The sequence below is a fragment of the Hyperolius riggenbachi genome, chromosome 6 (assembly GCF_040937935.1).
Source record: "Hyperolius riggenbachi isolate aHypRig1 chromosome 6, aHypRig1.pri, whole genome shotgun sequence".
Lineage (NCBI taxonomy): Eukaryota > Metazoa > Chordata > Amphibia > Anura > Hyperoliidae > Hyperolius > Hyperolius riggenbachi.
In genome coordinates, this window is record NC_090651.1 from 282769966 (window position 1) to 282782826 (window position 12861).

At 45.4% G+C, this 12861-nt stretch overlaps 1 protein-coding gene across 3 annotated transcripts in view; it reads left to right on the plus strand.

Moving 5' to 3' along the window:
* LAYN (layilin) overlaps window positions 1-12861 on the plus strand; it is a 65723-nt gene that overhangs the window by 25148 nt on the left and 27714 nt on the right. The gene's annotated exons all lie outside the window — the stretch shown is intronic.

Consider the following 12861-nt stretch of genomic DNA (forward strand, 5'->3'; position numbering starts at 1 on the left):
AGTGCTGTCATGGGCACTGGGAGAGGAGAGGGAAGGCTCATTAGGACCCAGAACCTTCCCTCTTCTTCTAAGTATCTGGCTTTTTTTTTAATACTTTCCCATTGACTATAAGGTGAACCTAAACCAAGTAGAATTATTTAATATAAACACATTATGCACCTGCAAATGAATATTACATACCTACCTCACCATCAGTTCCTCTCAGAAGCTCACTATTTTCTTCTTACAATGATTCCTTCCGTTTCTGACAAAATTTTCTAAAAACTGAAATATATCAGTTGCTGTCAGTTTTATGTCAGTTTCTTTCATTTATAAATGAAAGGGCATCTGATCAGCAACGTAATGTCCATGTTTCCCTACGGCTCAAGTGGACAATATTACAACAGTGTGCTGACCAGGAAGCTGTTATAGGGTAATGGTCATTATCCAAATGGAGGCGGAAGAATTCAATTGATCACAATGAACAAACAGGATGCAGGAGAGGAGAAAGAGATTGATGAGTAGACTACACCGTAGATAAGTATGACGTGTGTATGTTTAGTTTGACTTTTCATTTTCAGTTCAGGTTTGCTTTAAGGCTACAGTATGCTTCCTAACTAAACCTAAAAGTATCTTCTATTATGTGTTAAACTCTGGGAGAGTAGACAAAGGGTGTTTGCAGATGAGGCAGGGAGCTTTAAATTCTAGCTACAGCAAATTATACGCTAGTCTGAATCAGTGTGTCTTCAGGGTAGGTTTGAAAGTTTCCAGGCTTGGAGCATGATGGAGAGGTTGTGGGAGATACTTCCAAAGGAGAGGTGACACTGGGGAGAAGTCCTGGATGCGAAAATGAGAGAAGATGACCAAGCTGGACAACAAGTGGTTCTCTTGGGATGAGCGAAGGTTCCAGGATGGATGATAGCTGTAGATTATTAAGTAAATTTAGAAGTACAGCTTTGTATGATAGTGTTAGGAGTTTGAACGAGATCCTTTAGATCAGTGGTTCCCAACCTTTTCCGGGCCGGGGAACACTTTCTGACCATATTTTTCTCCGGGGAACGGCGGCGGCGCGGGTGTTTGCGCGACCTAGTGGACAGTGCCGTGCTATGGGGGGGGGGGGGGGGGGCGGCTGCATAGCTAGCATAGTTGCCCCAGTATAGGGAGTTTAGTTGCCCCAGTATGGTTAGTATAGTTACCCCAGTATAGCTAGTATAGTGCCCCAGTATAGCTAGTATAGTCCCAGTATGGATAGGTAGTGCCCCAGTATAGCCAGTAAAGTGCCCAGTGTAGCTAGTATAGTACCCAGATAGCTAGTATAGTGCCCAGTATAGCTAGCATAGTGCCCAGTATAGCTAGCATAGTGCCCAGTATAGGTAGGTAGGCCCCAGTATAGTGCCCAGTATAGCTAGTATAGTTGCCCCCAGTATAGCTAGTTTAGTTGCCCCCAGTGTAGGTAGTTTCGTTGCCCCCAGTATAGCTAGTTTCGTTGCCCCCAGTATAGCTAGTATAGCTGCCCCCAGTATAGCTAGTATAGCTGCCCCCAGTATAGCTAGTATAGCTGCCCCCAGTATAGCTGCCCCCAGTGTAGGTAGTTTCGTTGCCCCCAGTATAGCTAGTTTCGTTGCCCCCAGTATAGCTAGTTTCGTTGCCCCCAGTATAGCTAGTACAGTTCCCCCCAGTATAGATGCCCAGGAGGGGGGGAAGCAGCGCTAGAAGGAGGGGCAGTGGAGGCAGCGGTGGGGAGGGGGGAAATATCCCCCCCCTCCCTCACCTGGGACCCCTCCTTCTGCCTCTCTCCCCCTCCGTTTAGCGGTGGCAAGTGCGGCTCGGCGGCGGGGAGGCATACGGAGAATTACTCACCACTTCTGCATTCCAAGCGCCGGCAACGTCATGTCGTCACACATCTCCGCCTTCAATACCGCCCACTGTGCTTCCGCTAATCAGGAAGAACAGTGGGCGGCATTGAAGGCGGAGATGTGTGATGACATGACGCTGCCGGCGCTTGGAACGCGGAAGTGGTGAGTAATTCTCCGTATGCCTCCCCGCCGCACTTGCCACCGCTAAACGGAGGGGGAGAGAGGCATAAGGAGGGGTCCCAGGTGAGGGAGGGGGGGGATATTTCCCCCCTCCCCACCGCTGCCTCCACTGCCCCTCCTTCTAGCGCTACTTCCCCCCTCCTGCACCCTAAAGTAGGTACAGGTCTGGCGAGAGGCCAGACCTGTACGGCACACCGGGCAACATGCCGCGGCACACTAGTGTGCCGCGGCACACTGGTTGGGAAACACTGCTTTAGATGATATATTCAGCCTTTGCTCTCCTCTGATTTGGGTAGAAACACAAGGCTCCTATTTGAAATACTTAGATTACTTAACCACTTTACCCCCCCAGTGCTAAATTTCTCCGTCCCTCTGCGCACTGCTTCACCCCCAGGGACGGAGAAAGGCGCACTTGTTTGTTTACTGGCTGGGAGTGGGCGGGGACCTCGCACGCACACTCCAGCCAGCCAGCACAGCAGGTGACTAATTGGATGTTAGGAACAAGCGTTCCTAAATCCAATTAGACGCGCCGATTGCGGACACAATGGGAGACTGCTTCAAACAGAAGCAGTCTCCATTGATAACAATTAAATGTAAACAAATGTGCAGCGCGCGATCGCGCGCCCCCGCGACCCGCGCGCGCGCGCACACACCCCTGCTCTGCAGTGCAATGATTGGTTATGGGGACCCCAGTCCCCAATAACCAATCATATCACTGAAAACAATCAATGGAAGCAGCGCTGCAAGGCACAAATAGCGCTGGTGCTTCAGGGGTAAAACCCCTCCGTTGTGAAGTGGTTAAAATCCATCTGTTCAGTGTTCTCCTACAACAGTCTGACATTGCACTAGTATTCATTCCCTAAGCCAGGTCCTGGCTTGGCAAAGGTTTCCGACTGAACTAATCAAGTGATTTGTGCACAAAAAGGGGGCTTATGTGGACCAGTAAACAGAAGGTGCTGCAGTGTTATAACCACTTTCAGAAGTGCTCCAATCAGCACTTTTCATAAATGTCCTCCAAAATGCTCTGCACATCCTGATCCTGCCATAGCTGAAGGGATAAAGAGTTTGCAGAGGAGCACTTCCTAAAAACTTGCTTTTATTTGATTGGTCAATGGAAATACAACAGTGAATACACAGCAACTCATAATGGAGGTAATGGCAGAGGAAAGAGTGCAGAGAAGCCAAACTTGGGTCACGTAAATTTGGGCACCGGAAGCACAGAGTAAATTTGGGTGACACACGTAAAAATCTGCTAATGTCAGCTACAGAGTAGTGGATAAAATAGTACCACTGCATTGTAGCGGATTTTTTCTGCAGCTGTCCTCTTGGTAATTCACAATTTTATCATGGGTACCTATGGCAGCACCCACTTTCCGGGCTATGCCCAAATTATCTTTTTTGCTCTCCCCCTCCTTCTCATTATGGGGTTGATGCAGAAAAGGCTGATAATATTGCATACTGCAAGGCAATGTTTTCAGCCTGTACTGAACCTAGTGGCGCTAGTTGCAATGATAGTGCAAGTAGTGTAGCGCACGCTACCCCCTATGGTAATGCTCTTACGCTATCAGCATGTATCGGCAGCGTTACTAGGTTCAGTGCAGGCCTTTAACCAGGGACGTAATTAGAAATCACTGGGCCCCCTACGAAACTTTGGATGGGCCCCCCACTCACTTTCTGCACAGGTAAACTGACAACCAATGTTATTCAACTGGCTGGTGCACACCTGAATGTGTTTACCCCATATAGATAAAAACAGACAGCAGTCAGGCACTGCAAGCATTTTCTCTATCAATTACATTAGCTTCTGTGATAAAACGTGCATGTTTTCACACATATAGAAACACATTGGGCTTGATTCAGAAAAGAGTGAAAAAAAACTGATAGCAAGGCTGTGCTAAGCAGTTAACACGCGAGGTGACGCGCACGCTTATGCCCGCGTGCTGTTTGTGCACGATAATGCGTAAATTTGCACATGAGCGTATGCGTCAACATGCTCAAACCCTTGTTTACTACGCGGGCGTAAGCCTTTGAGCGCACAAAGCTGCGCGCGTCACTTCTCGTGTTAACTGATTAGCACGGCCGTGCTATTAGTAAACACTCTTTTGTGCATCAAGCCCATAGTGTGCAGAAAACTCATACAGAAAACAAACAGATGAGGGTGCTCCCAGCCTCAGCTTATTATTATACTCACTCTGTCCATCTCTGATGGAGCAGAACTGGCTCAGCAGACATCTCACAGTATCACTAGTACAGAGCACTTGGGGAGGGGTAAAGAGGTTGGGGGCTGGGCACTGTACACAAGATCCTGCTGCACACTGAATAGGGACTGTTTACAAATCTTTGTCAACAAAACATTGTATGGTTGCTTATCAGTGGCTGGGCAGATGCAGCCATTAGAACAATTGTGCAGAGAGGAGAAAGCTTTTTCTCTCCCTGCCCTGACTCCTTCAGCATCACTACAGTACACAGCACTTGGGGAAGGGTAGAAAGGCTGGGGGTAGAGAAGCGCTGTACACAAGACCCTGATGAACACTGAATAGAGACTGTCTACAAATCTTTGTCTGCAAAACTTTGTATGATTCCCTATCAGTGGCTGAGCAGATGCAGTCATTAGAACAATTGTGCAGAGAGCAGAAATCTTTTTCTCTCTGTGCCCTTAGTTGTCAGTCTCTCAGGACAAGGAAAATAAACTTCTCCCCCCACGTGGCTTCTGGGCCCCCCTGCAGCTGCATCCCTTGCAGGGTATATTGTTACACCCCTGCCGGTAACATTGCTGCCCACCATGTAGTGTTAAAGAGGAATTCCAGTGAAAATAATGTAATGAAAAAGTGCTTCATTTATACAATAATTATTAATAAATGATTTAGTCAGTGTTTTCCCATTGTAAAATGTTTCTTCTCCCTGATTTACATTATGACATTTATCACATGGTGACATATTTACAGCTGGCAGGTGATGTCAATGGAAGTAGCTCCTGCTTGCTTTTTGGCAGTTGGAAACAGATGTAAACAGTTGTTATTTCCCACAATGTAACAAGGCTCCCACAGTGTGATGTCAGAACCATGGTCCTGGCATCACACTGTGGGAGGGGTTTCACTACAATATCACCCATACAGAGCCCCCTGATGATCTGTTTGTGAAAAGGAAAATATTTCACATGGGAAAGGGGTATCAGCTACTGATTGGGATGAAGTTCAATTCTTGGTTATGATTTCTCTTTAAAGTGAATTGGAACCGCATTTTTTAAAAAATGAAGCAAATACTTACCTAAGGAGAGGGAAGGCTCTGGGTCATATAGAGCCTTCCGTCTCCTCTCTCGGTGCTCTCTATCCTGTTCTGGCTCCCTCCCCCCCCCCCATTTCAATCCCCCGCTGAAAGGGTATTTGGAAGTCTTCGGGAGCCGTGTCCTCACGAAGACGTGTGGCTCAATACTGCACAGGCGTGAGCATGCAAGAGAGCGTGCTTGTGCAGGCGCAGTACAGGGCCGCCCTTCTTCAGGAGCACCCGGGCTCCCTGAAGACTTCTGAAGCCTCCTTCGGCCGGGTAAAGCAGTATTTGACTAATTTAGTCAAATACTGCTACCGGGCGAGCCAGCACCGGAATAGCGGGTCCAGGATAGGAGCCGGAAGGCTCTATAGGACCCAGAGCCTTCCCTCTCCTTGGGTAAGTATCTATCTCATTTTTTTAAATGCGGTTCCCATTCACTTTAACAGCATTTTTGCATCAAGCCCTATATGAGTGTTGGTAATTGGATGTTTGCATGAGGTGATAAGAGGTCCCCTTCCCCATCAGCTCCCATCAGCTCCTATTCAAATCCAGTGCTACCCAATACAGCATGGACCGCTATTCTCAAGGGACAACACCACAACCACTCCAAATGAAATGTAATTAAAGTATATGGCCATTTGAAATATAAATATTGTTATTTGGGTTTATCTTTATCCAGGAAACCATTTACAAGTGCAAAAAAAAAAAGAAAACTAATTCCAGTGACAAAGCATAGCTATTAGTATCAAGGCTGTGTACAATATTTTCATTCCATTAAAGCAAACCTTTTGGCGTCAATTCACCAGAGAGGATTTACTAAGAGAAAAAAGGTAGGTAGTTTATCTCATGAGGTATTTTAACACTCTGGAGTCAATTCACCAGTGTGAGAGGACAGAGAGAAAAGTGTTTGATAGCAGGGGATAATGAAGAGATATGCATGAGGAAAGTGTGAGAAAGCAGAGTTAGGTAATCGGTATTAATGATTTACATGGGATACTTTTCCTCTCTGTAAGCTTGAAAGTGAAGCATTGTGGGTAGGAGGCGGAGTTTTACCACTACCTGACCAGAGTATTCCCGCCTTTTACTGCCGGATCATATCATAAATCATATCACGAGTGAGTCTGAACTTCTTCACCACCTCTGTCTCAGTAAAATTATCAAGAACTGTTCTCTCACGAAAAATACGAGGGGCGATTAAACAGACCCTCCTCCTGTGCCTTCGTCTCCTCATAATAGAAGCAAGCTCTAAGGCCTAGTGCACACCAGAGCGGTTCGGCTGCGTTTTGCGATCCGCTTGCGGCTGCGGGTACGCTTGGGTAATGTATTTCAATGGGCTGGTGCACACCAGAGCGGGAGGCGTTTTGCAGAAACGCATACTCCCGGGCTGCTGCAGATTTTGGATTGCGGAGGCATTTCTGCCTCAATGTTAAGTATAGGAAAAACGCAAACCGCTCTGAAAAACGGCACTTCAGAGCGGTTTGCAAGGCGGTTTTTGTTACAGAAGCTGTTCAGTAACAGCTTTACTGTAACAATACATGAAATCTACTACACCAAAAACGCTTCACAAAACCGCAAAATGCTAGCTGAAACGCTACAGAAAAATAAGAAAAAGCGTTTCAAAATCTGCTAGCATTTTGCGGATCTGCTAGCGGTTTTTGGTGTGCACCTGGCCTAACAGAGTAAGCTCAAAAGGCTCCATCTTCCACAGCAGCAGCTGCTGTGTGAAAACCACGATATCTCCAGGTTCATTCAGGGGATAAAGAGATGAAAAAATAACGAATGGCCACACCCCCTTTCTTCCCTGGTGAATTGTGATTTGGAGAAAAACTAACTACTAACTATCACTTATTTATCTCATACTTATCTACTATTTATCTCTTGCATTTCTCTCTGTCGATATTTTCCCCTATACTTCTGGAGAATTGCTATTTGGAGATATCACAGGAGGTAAATTACCTCCCAAGAGATAAATAGGTTGGTAACCTCTGGTGTATTGACGCCAATGTGATTTCTTACAGCTTTTTCTTTGCCTCATAAGCAGTTTATACAATAAAATATATACCAGCAGCCTTCCAAGAACTAGCTATTTATACAGAACATCAAATACACATGTTCAGGGCATCACAAGCTGTTCATTTACAACATGATTTAATGGCTGGCCCTAATTAATTTGACTAGATATAGTGCTGACTAAGTGTACGTCAAATAATTATTCTAAAATGTGTGCCAGTTCATGTAAGATTAGTTAATTTCAGGCTTTCTGTTTTAATTCAAACCATACTCATGAGCCCTTCAAATAGTGTAATACGTACTTCTCAATCTTTCTGGACAAGATAACCCCACTGGGAGCTACCAAGCCCAGATACTTCCTGTGTATATGTAGGCCAAAATGTTACTTAAAGAGAGCCTGAGGCGGGCTCATGAAATATAAAAAAATCTCAGCTACCTGATCTGGGGGTCTGAGCGGATCAGGTAGCCACCAAAACCACTGGTCTCCAACAGTCCTGTGGGCCACACTGGCCCACTTTCAGTTTCATGACCTCTGGGTCACGATGCTGCCAGGAGAGGTTGATTCTCTCTTCCAGCGTGCAGGGAGGCGGGGGATTGGGAGGGGGCGTGGCCAGGGAGAGAGAGCTGCCCAATGGCAGCTCTGGACACCCTGCAGAAATGCCCCTGGCAGGGGTTTTGAACAGGGAATCCCTCTCCCACATGTTTACCCTTGAGATAGCGACAAATATTGTCGCTAATCTCGAGGAGGGGGGGTGGCTGCGGGGGGTGGGGGCAGAGAGTGGTGGTGGGGGGACACAGAGGCATGTCATGAGGTAGAGAACGTGCCTCTGTGTCCCATCTGCCCCCCTGAACTGCCTCGGTTTCTCTTTAAAGAACAACTGTAGCAAAAGGTATGTGGAGGCCACCACACTACTCTTTCTACTCCCTGGATGGCTGCACAAAAATTAACTGTGGAGAATTTAAGAAATGGCAAGGCCCACTAATGGGGACACAGCTGATAGATTGCATGTCTCCAGCAGAGAAGTCTGGCCACATTTTCCTGTGAGGATTTTTGTGAGCAAGTTAGAAACATCTCCTTCCAGGTGCTGGAAGTTCCATCTGTCTTCTCTGTACTGTGGCTGCCCTGCACTTCCTGTTCCTCACAACAGGTATTAGAGCCCAAATTGAGAATCAGATATTGCAGAGCACCAACACGTAAAGCGATCTCGAGCCGAAGCTCGGGATCAAAATCAGATATTCAATTTAAGAGAGGGAAGCCTACTGATGCTTCCATCTCTACTCAGATGTCCCCCATTGCTGATCGCGGCTCCTCTCCAAATCGGGGCTGCTCTCCTTCTCTTCCTGGATCGTGGGCATGCAATAGACACATGAGCACTGTCTGCCACACATGCGCAGTAGCTCAGGTACTCTTTAAGAGAAGAAAGCCGGAGCTGAAATGGCTGGAACTCTGAGGAGTTGAGTGTTTGCCTGTCACCACTGCCTCTGTGACGGAAGCCACTTGGGGCCCCTATAGATACTGGGGCAATTGCCCCCTTCGCCCATATGGTAGTGCTGGCTCTGGTACAATGACCACCTGCTGAGCAGCTCCAGAAACCTCAGCTCGTGCTCCAGTGCTCTCTTGGAATACAGCTTCAAATACAAAACTGCTATGAAGCTGTTCAGCTCTGGTACAGCTAGTATAATTTAATGTGTCAGTCCAACATTATAATTTGTATTTGTATTTTTTATATGTGACTATTACCAAAGACACATTGCAGGAACAGAAAACAATATACATTTTTCAGCGACATGCAGCACTGAGCTGCTGCATAGGGTCAAAGGACTCTGAAGGGGAAGACAGGTATAGAGCCATAAGCGTACATGAAAAAAGGGCACCAGGAAAAAGGGCCCGGCTGGATATCAAAATGGCAGCGGTGGATAACAAAATCTCAATAACAATAAACATTGTTAATGAAATTGGTTAACAATAAATACAAAAAAAAAAAAAAAAGACGGAAGTTAAAGGGACTCTGAGCACCTCTCATGGGCATGCCTTTAAGACTCTGACCAGTACTGCAAAGTACTTAAAGATGCATACCTTTCTGTAGCTTGTGCTCTCCCCTTTCATTTGATGCCTGAATCGCCGTTCTACACTAAATAGTTTTCGTTTGATTTCAATTTAAAAATCACGGCTGCCATCTTGGCTATGTTATAACTTCCGGGTCACCCCTGTCTTCTCAGCTAGAGAAGTGCATCACTGAATGAAGCAGGAAGAGGAAGTGACACGCATGGCCATTGCAAGAGGCTCCTCCAGAGGGGTCATAGCACGACTTTGTTGGTAGTCGTCTGGCTTAAAGGCATGCCCATGAGCGGTGCTAGGAGTCCCTTTAAAAAAGATAAGGAAAATATATTAACGTTAAAAATCGTAATGTAATTCAACAATACAGCTTAACCCAACCCTACTTTCACACAGAACCCTCCCCTGGTGGTGCCTAACCATAATTCTTCCCCCCCAGATGGTGCCTTACTCTAACCCCCCTGATGGTGCCTAATCCTAACCACTCCCCCTGAAACACCCTTTTACACATAGAAACGATAATATTGTTGATAATGTAAAATGTGTACATACAAGCAAAATAATATGACAAAAACTATAACGTTGCAAGCTTCTAAACTGATAACATACTTCAAAAACTTGAATGTTCTAATGTTGTTAATGATATTTATTGGGCGCCCTTTTTTCTGCTTTTTTCCCCATATTAACGATAATTGCATTAAAATCTATGGCTTTGCGTTCACTAGTCGCCGGCGCACTTTTTTTCTGCTACCAGCTATAGGTCACAGTGAAATTATACTGATCACTGTCCCCATTCCTCCAGCACTGTATATGTTTAATAACTACTTTATATGGACTCAAAAACTCTGTTTTCTATAAACAGCAATAATGTGACAAAGGTATAGAAAGGGGGAGGGGGAAATTTGTTAATGATTAATGATTAAATCACAAATAGAATTGTTCTTCCAATAAATCCTCATGGCGAAACTACTGTCACATCAGCTGTTGCTTTTCAGCCTTGTACTTGTAATACCTGTAGGTGCACAAACTAGAGACATGAGGGAAAATGGGCGATAAATACTGTTGTGAATTGGGCGCCAAATGAAAACAAAAAATATTTACAGTGGTAATGACGATAGTAAAACATTTTACGTTACTGATATTTTACTACAACTAAACCTAACCCTACTCTCACACGGAACCCTCCTACACCCCCCCCCCCCTTCCTGATGCCTAATCCTAAGACCTCCCTTTCTGACACCTTACCCTAAACCACCCCTTCCTGACATCTATCCCTGAAACCTCCCTTCCTTATGCCTAAACCTAAAACCCCCTTCCTAACCTTATACTTTTCAAAGCGATACATTTAAAAAATGATAATTTTCAAAAAACGAAAAAACTGTAAAGACAAAATAAAAATCAAAAACTACAACGTTCTAATTTTTGAAAACCAAAAATTTTTGTTAGACTGGCCCGCCGCTGGCTTTTTATCGTGTGCCCAAATTGTCCATCAGCCACAGGCGCCCAAATTTCCTGCTTCCCCTGTAGCCACTCAGTGCACCAGAAACACACTCACAAGTAGCCACCACCTCAATAAAACTGAATGGCATCAGATGTTGCTTAAAGGTACAACTTATATATGCTTATTTCACCAGGTTAAACGTTCAGTAATAACCAGGGCTGAGGCAGAGGCGAGAGAGGCTCCAGCCTCAGGGTGCAGTGCAGGAGGGGGCGCACAACTCACTCAGCTATCATTCTCCTATTATATTTGAAGCAAAGAGAAATAAGAAAAGGGGATTCAAAGCAGTGACTGCAAGCCAGATAACTAGATATTAAGGTGTTAAGGGCCCTGGGGCGCCTCTTACTCTAATAGCAATCAGTGTGTGACGGCTGGGGTGGGATGGATGGGGGGCGCTCTTTGGTGTCTCAGCCTTGGGTGTTGGAGGACCTTGTCCCGGCACTGGTAATAACCACATTGTAGGTCCCTGCATACAGGAATATTTCGCATAAATTTCCATGTAACACGGAGAGTGCTCAAGTGTAAATCAGTAAAACTTGTCCACGCTCCAACGCAACTAGTTTTGCAATTCCAGGAGTAATCTACTATGACTGCATCCCCACTGAGGTGAAGTGAGCATCTGCTGCTTATAGGTCTATGGAATCCTGTTAAGCTGCAGTGTACCCTGAACTTTCCACAGCAGCTTAAAAATGCTCTCAATTTTCCCTGCATCTGTGCATATTGCTTACATCACCAACAAGACTGCCACTCCCCCACGCAGGCAAACATCAGGCAGAAGAAATCTAGTATTGGAAAGAATTGACTTTAAAAGCATTGTGTGGTAAAATAATGTCTGTTACTTCAGGATGCTGATACATTATACTGCTTGGAAGTGTGCATTAAGTAAAGTCTTTATTACATGTATCTGAAACCCCCATATATACAGTGGGTTGCAAAAGTATTCGGCCCCCTTGAAGTTTTCCACATTTTGTCACATTACTGCCACAAACATGCATCAATTGTATTGGAATTCCACATGAAAGACCAATACAAAGTGGTGTACATGTTAGAAGTGGATCGAAAATCATACATCATTCCAAACATTTTTTACAAATAAATAACTGCAAAGTGGAGTGTGCGTAATTATTTGGCCCCCTGAGTCAATACTTTGTAGAACCACCTTTTGCTGCAATTACAGATGCCAGTCTTTTAGGCTATGTCTCTACCAGCTTTGCACATCTAGAGACTGAAATCCTTGCCCATTCTTCTTTGCAAAACAGCTCCAGCTCAGTCAAATTAGATGGACAGCGTTTGTGAACAGCAGTTTTTAGATCTTGCCACAGATTCTCAATTGGATTTAGATCTGGACTTTGGCTGGGCCATTCTAACACATAGATATGTTTTGTTTTAAACCATTCCATTGTTGCCCTGGCTTTTAGGGTCATTGTCCTGCTGGAAGGTGAACCTCCGCCCCAGTCTCAAGTCTTTTGCAGTCTCCAAGAGGTTTTCTTCCAAGTTTGCCCTGTATTTGGCTCCATCCATCTGCCCATCAACTCTGACCAGCTTCCCTGTCCCTGCTGAAGAGATGCACCCCCAGAGCATGATGCTGCCACCACCATATTTGACAGTGGGGATGGTTTGTTCATAGCGTTTTGCATTTTGGCCAAAAAGTTCCATTGTAGTCTCATCTGACCGGAGCACCTTCTTCCACATGGTTGCTGTGTCCCCCACATGGCTTGTGGCAAACTGCAAACGGGACTTCTTATGCTTTCTGTTAACAATGCCTTTCTTCTTGCCACTCTTCCATAAAGGCCAACTTTGTACAGTGCATGACTAATAGTTGTTCTATGGACAGAATCTCCCACCTGAGCTGTAGATCTCTGCAGCTCGTCCAGAGTCACCATGGGCCACTTGACTGCATTTCTGATCGGCGCTCTCCTTGTTCGGCCTGTGAGTTTAGGTGGATGGCTTTGTATTGGTAGGTTTACAGTTGTGCCATACTCCTTCCATTTCTGAATGATCACTTCAACAGTGCT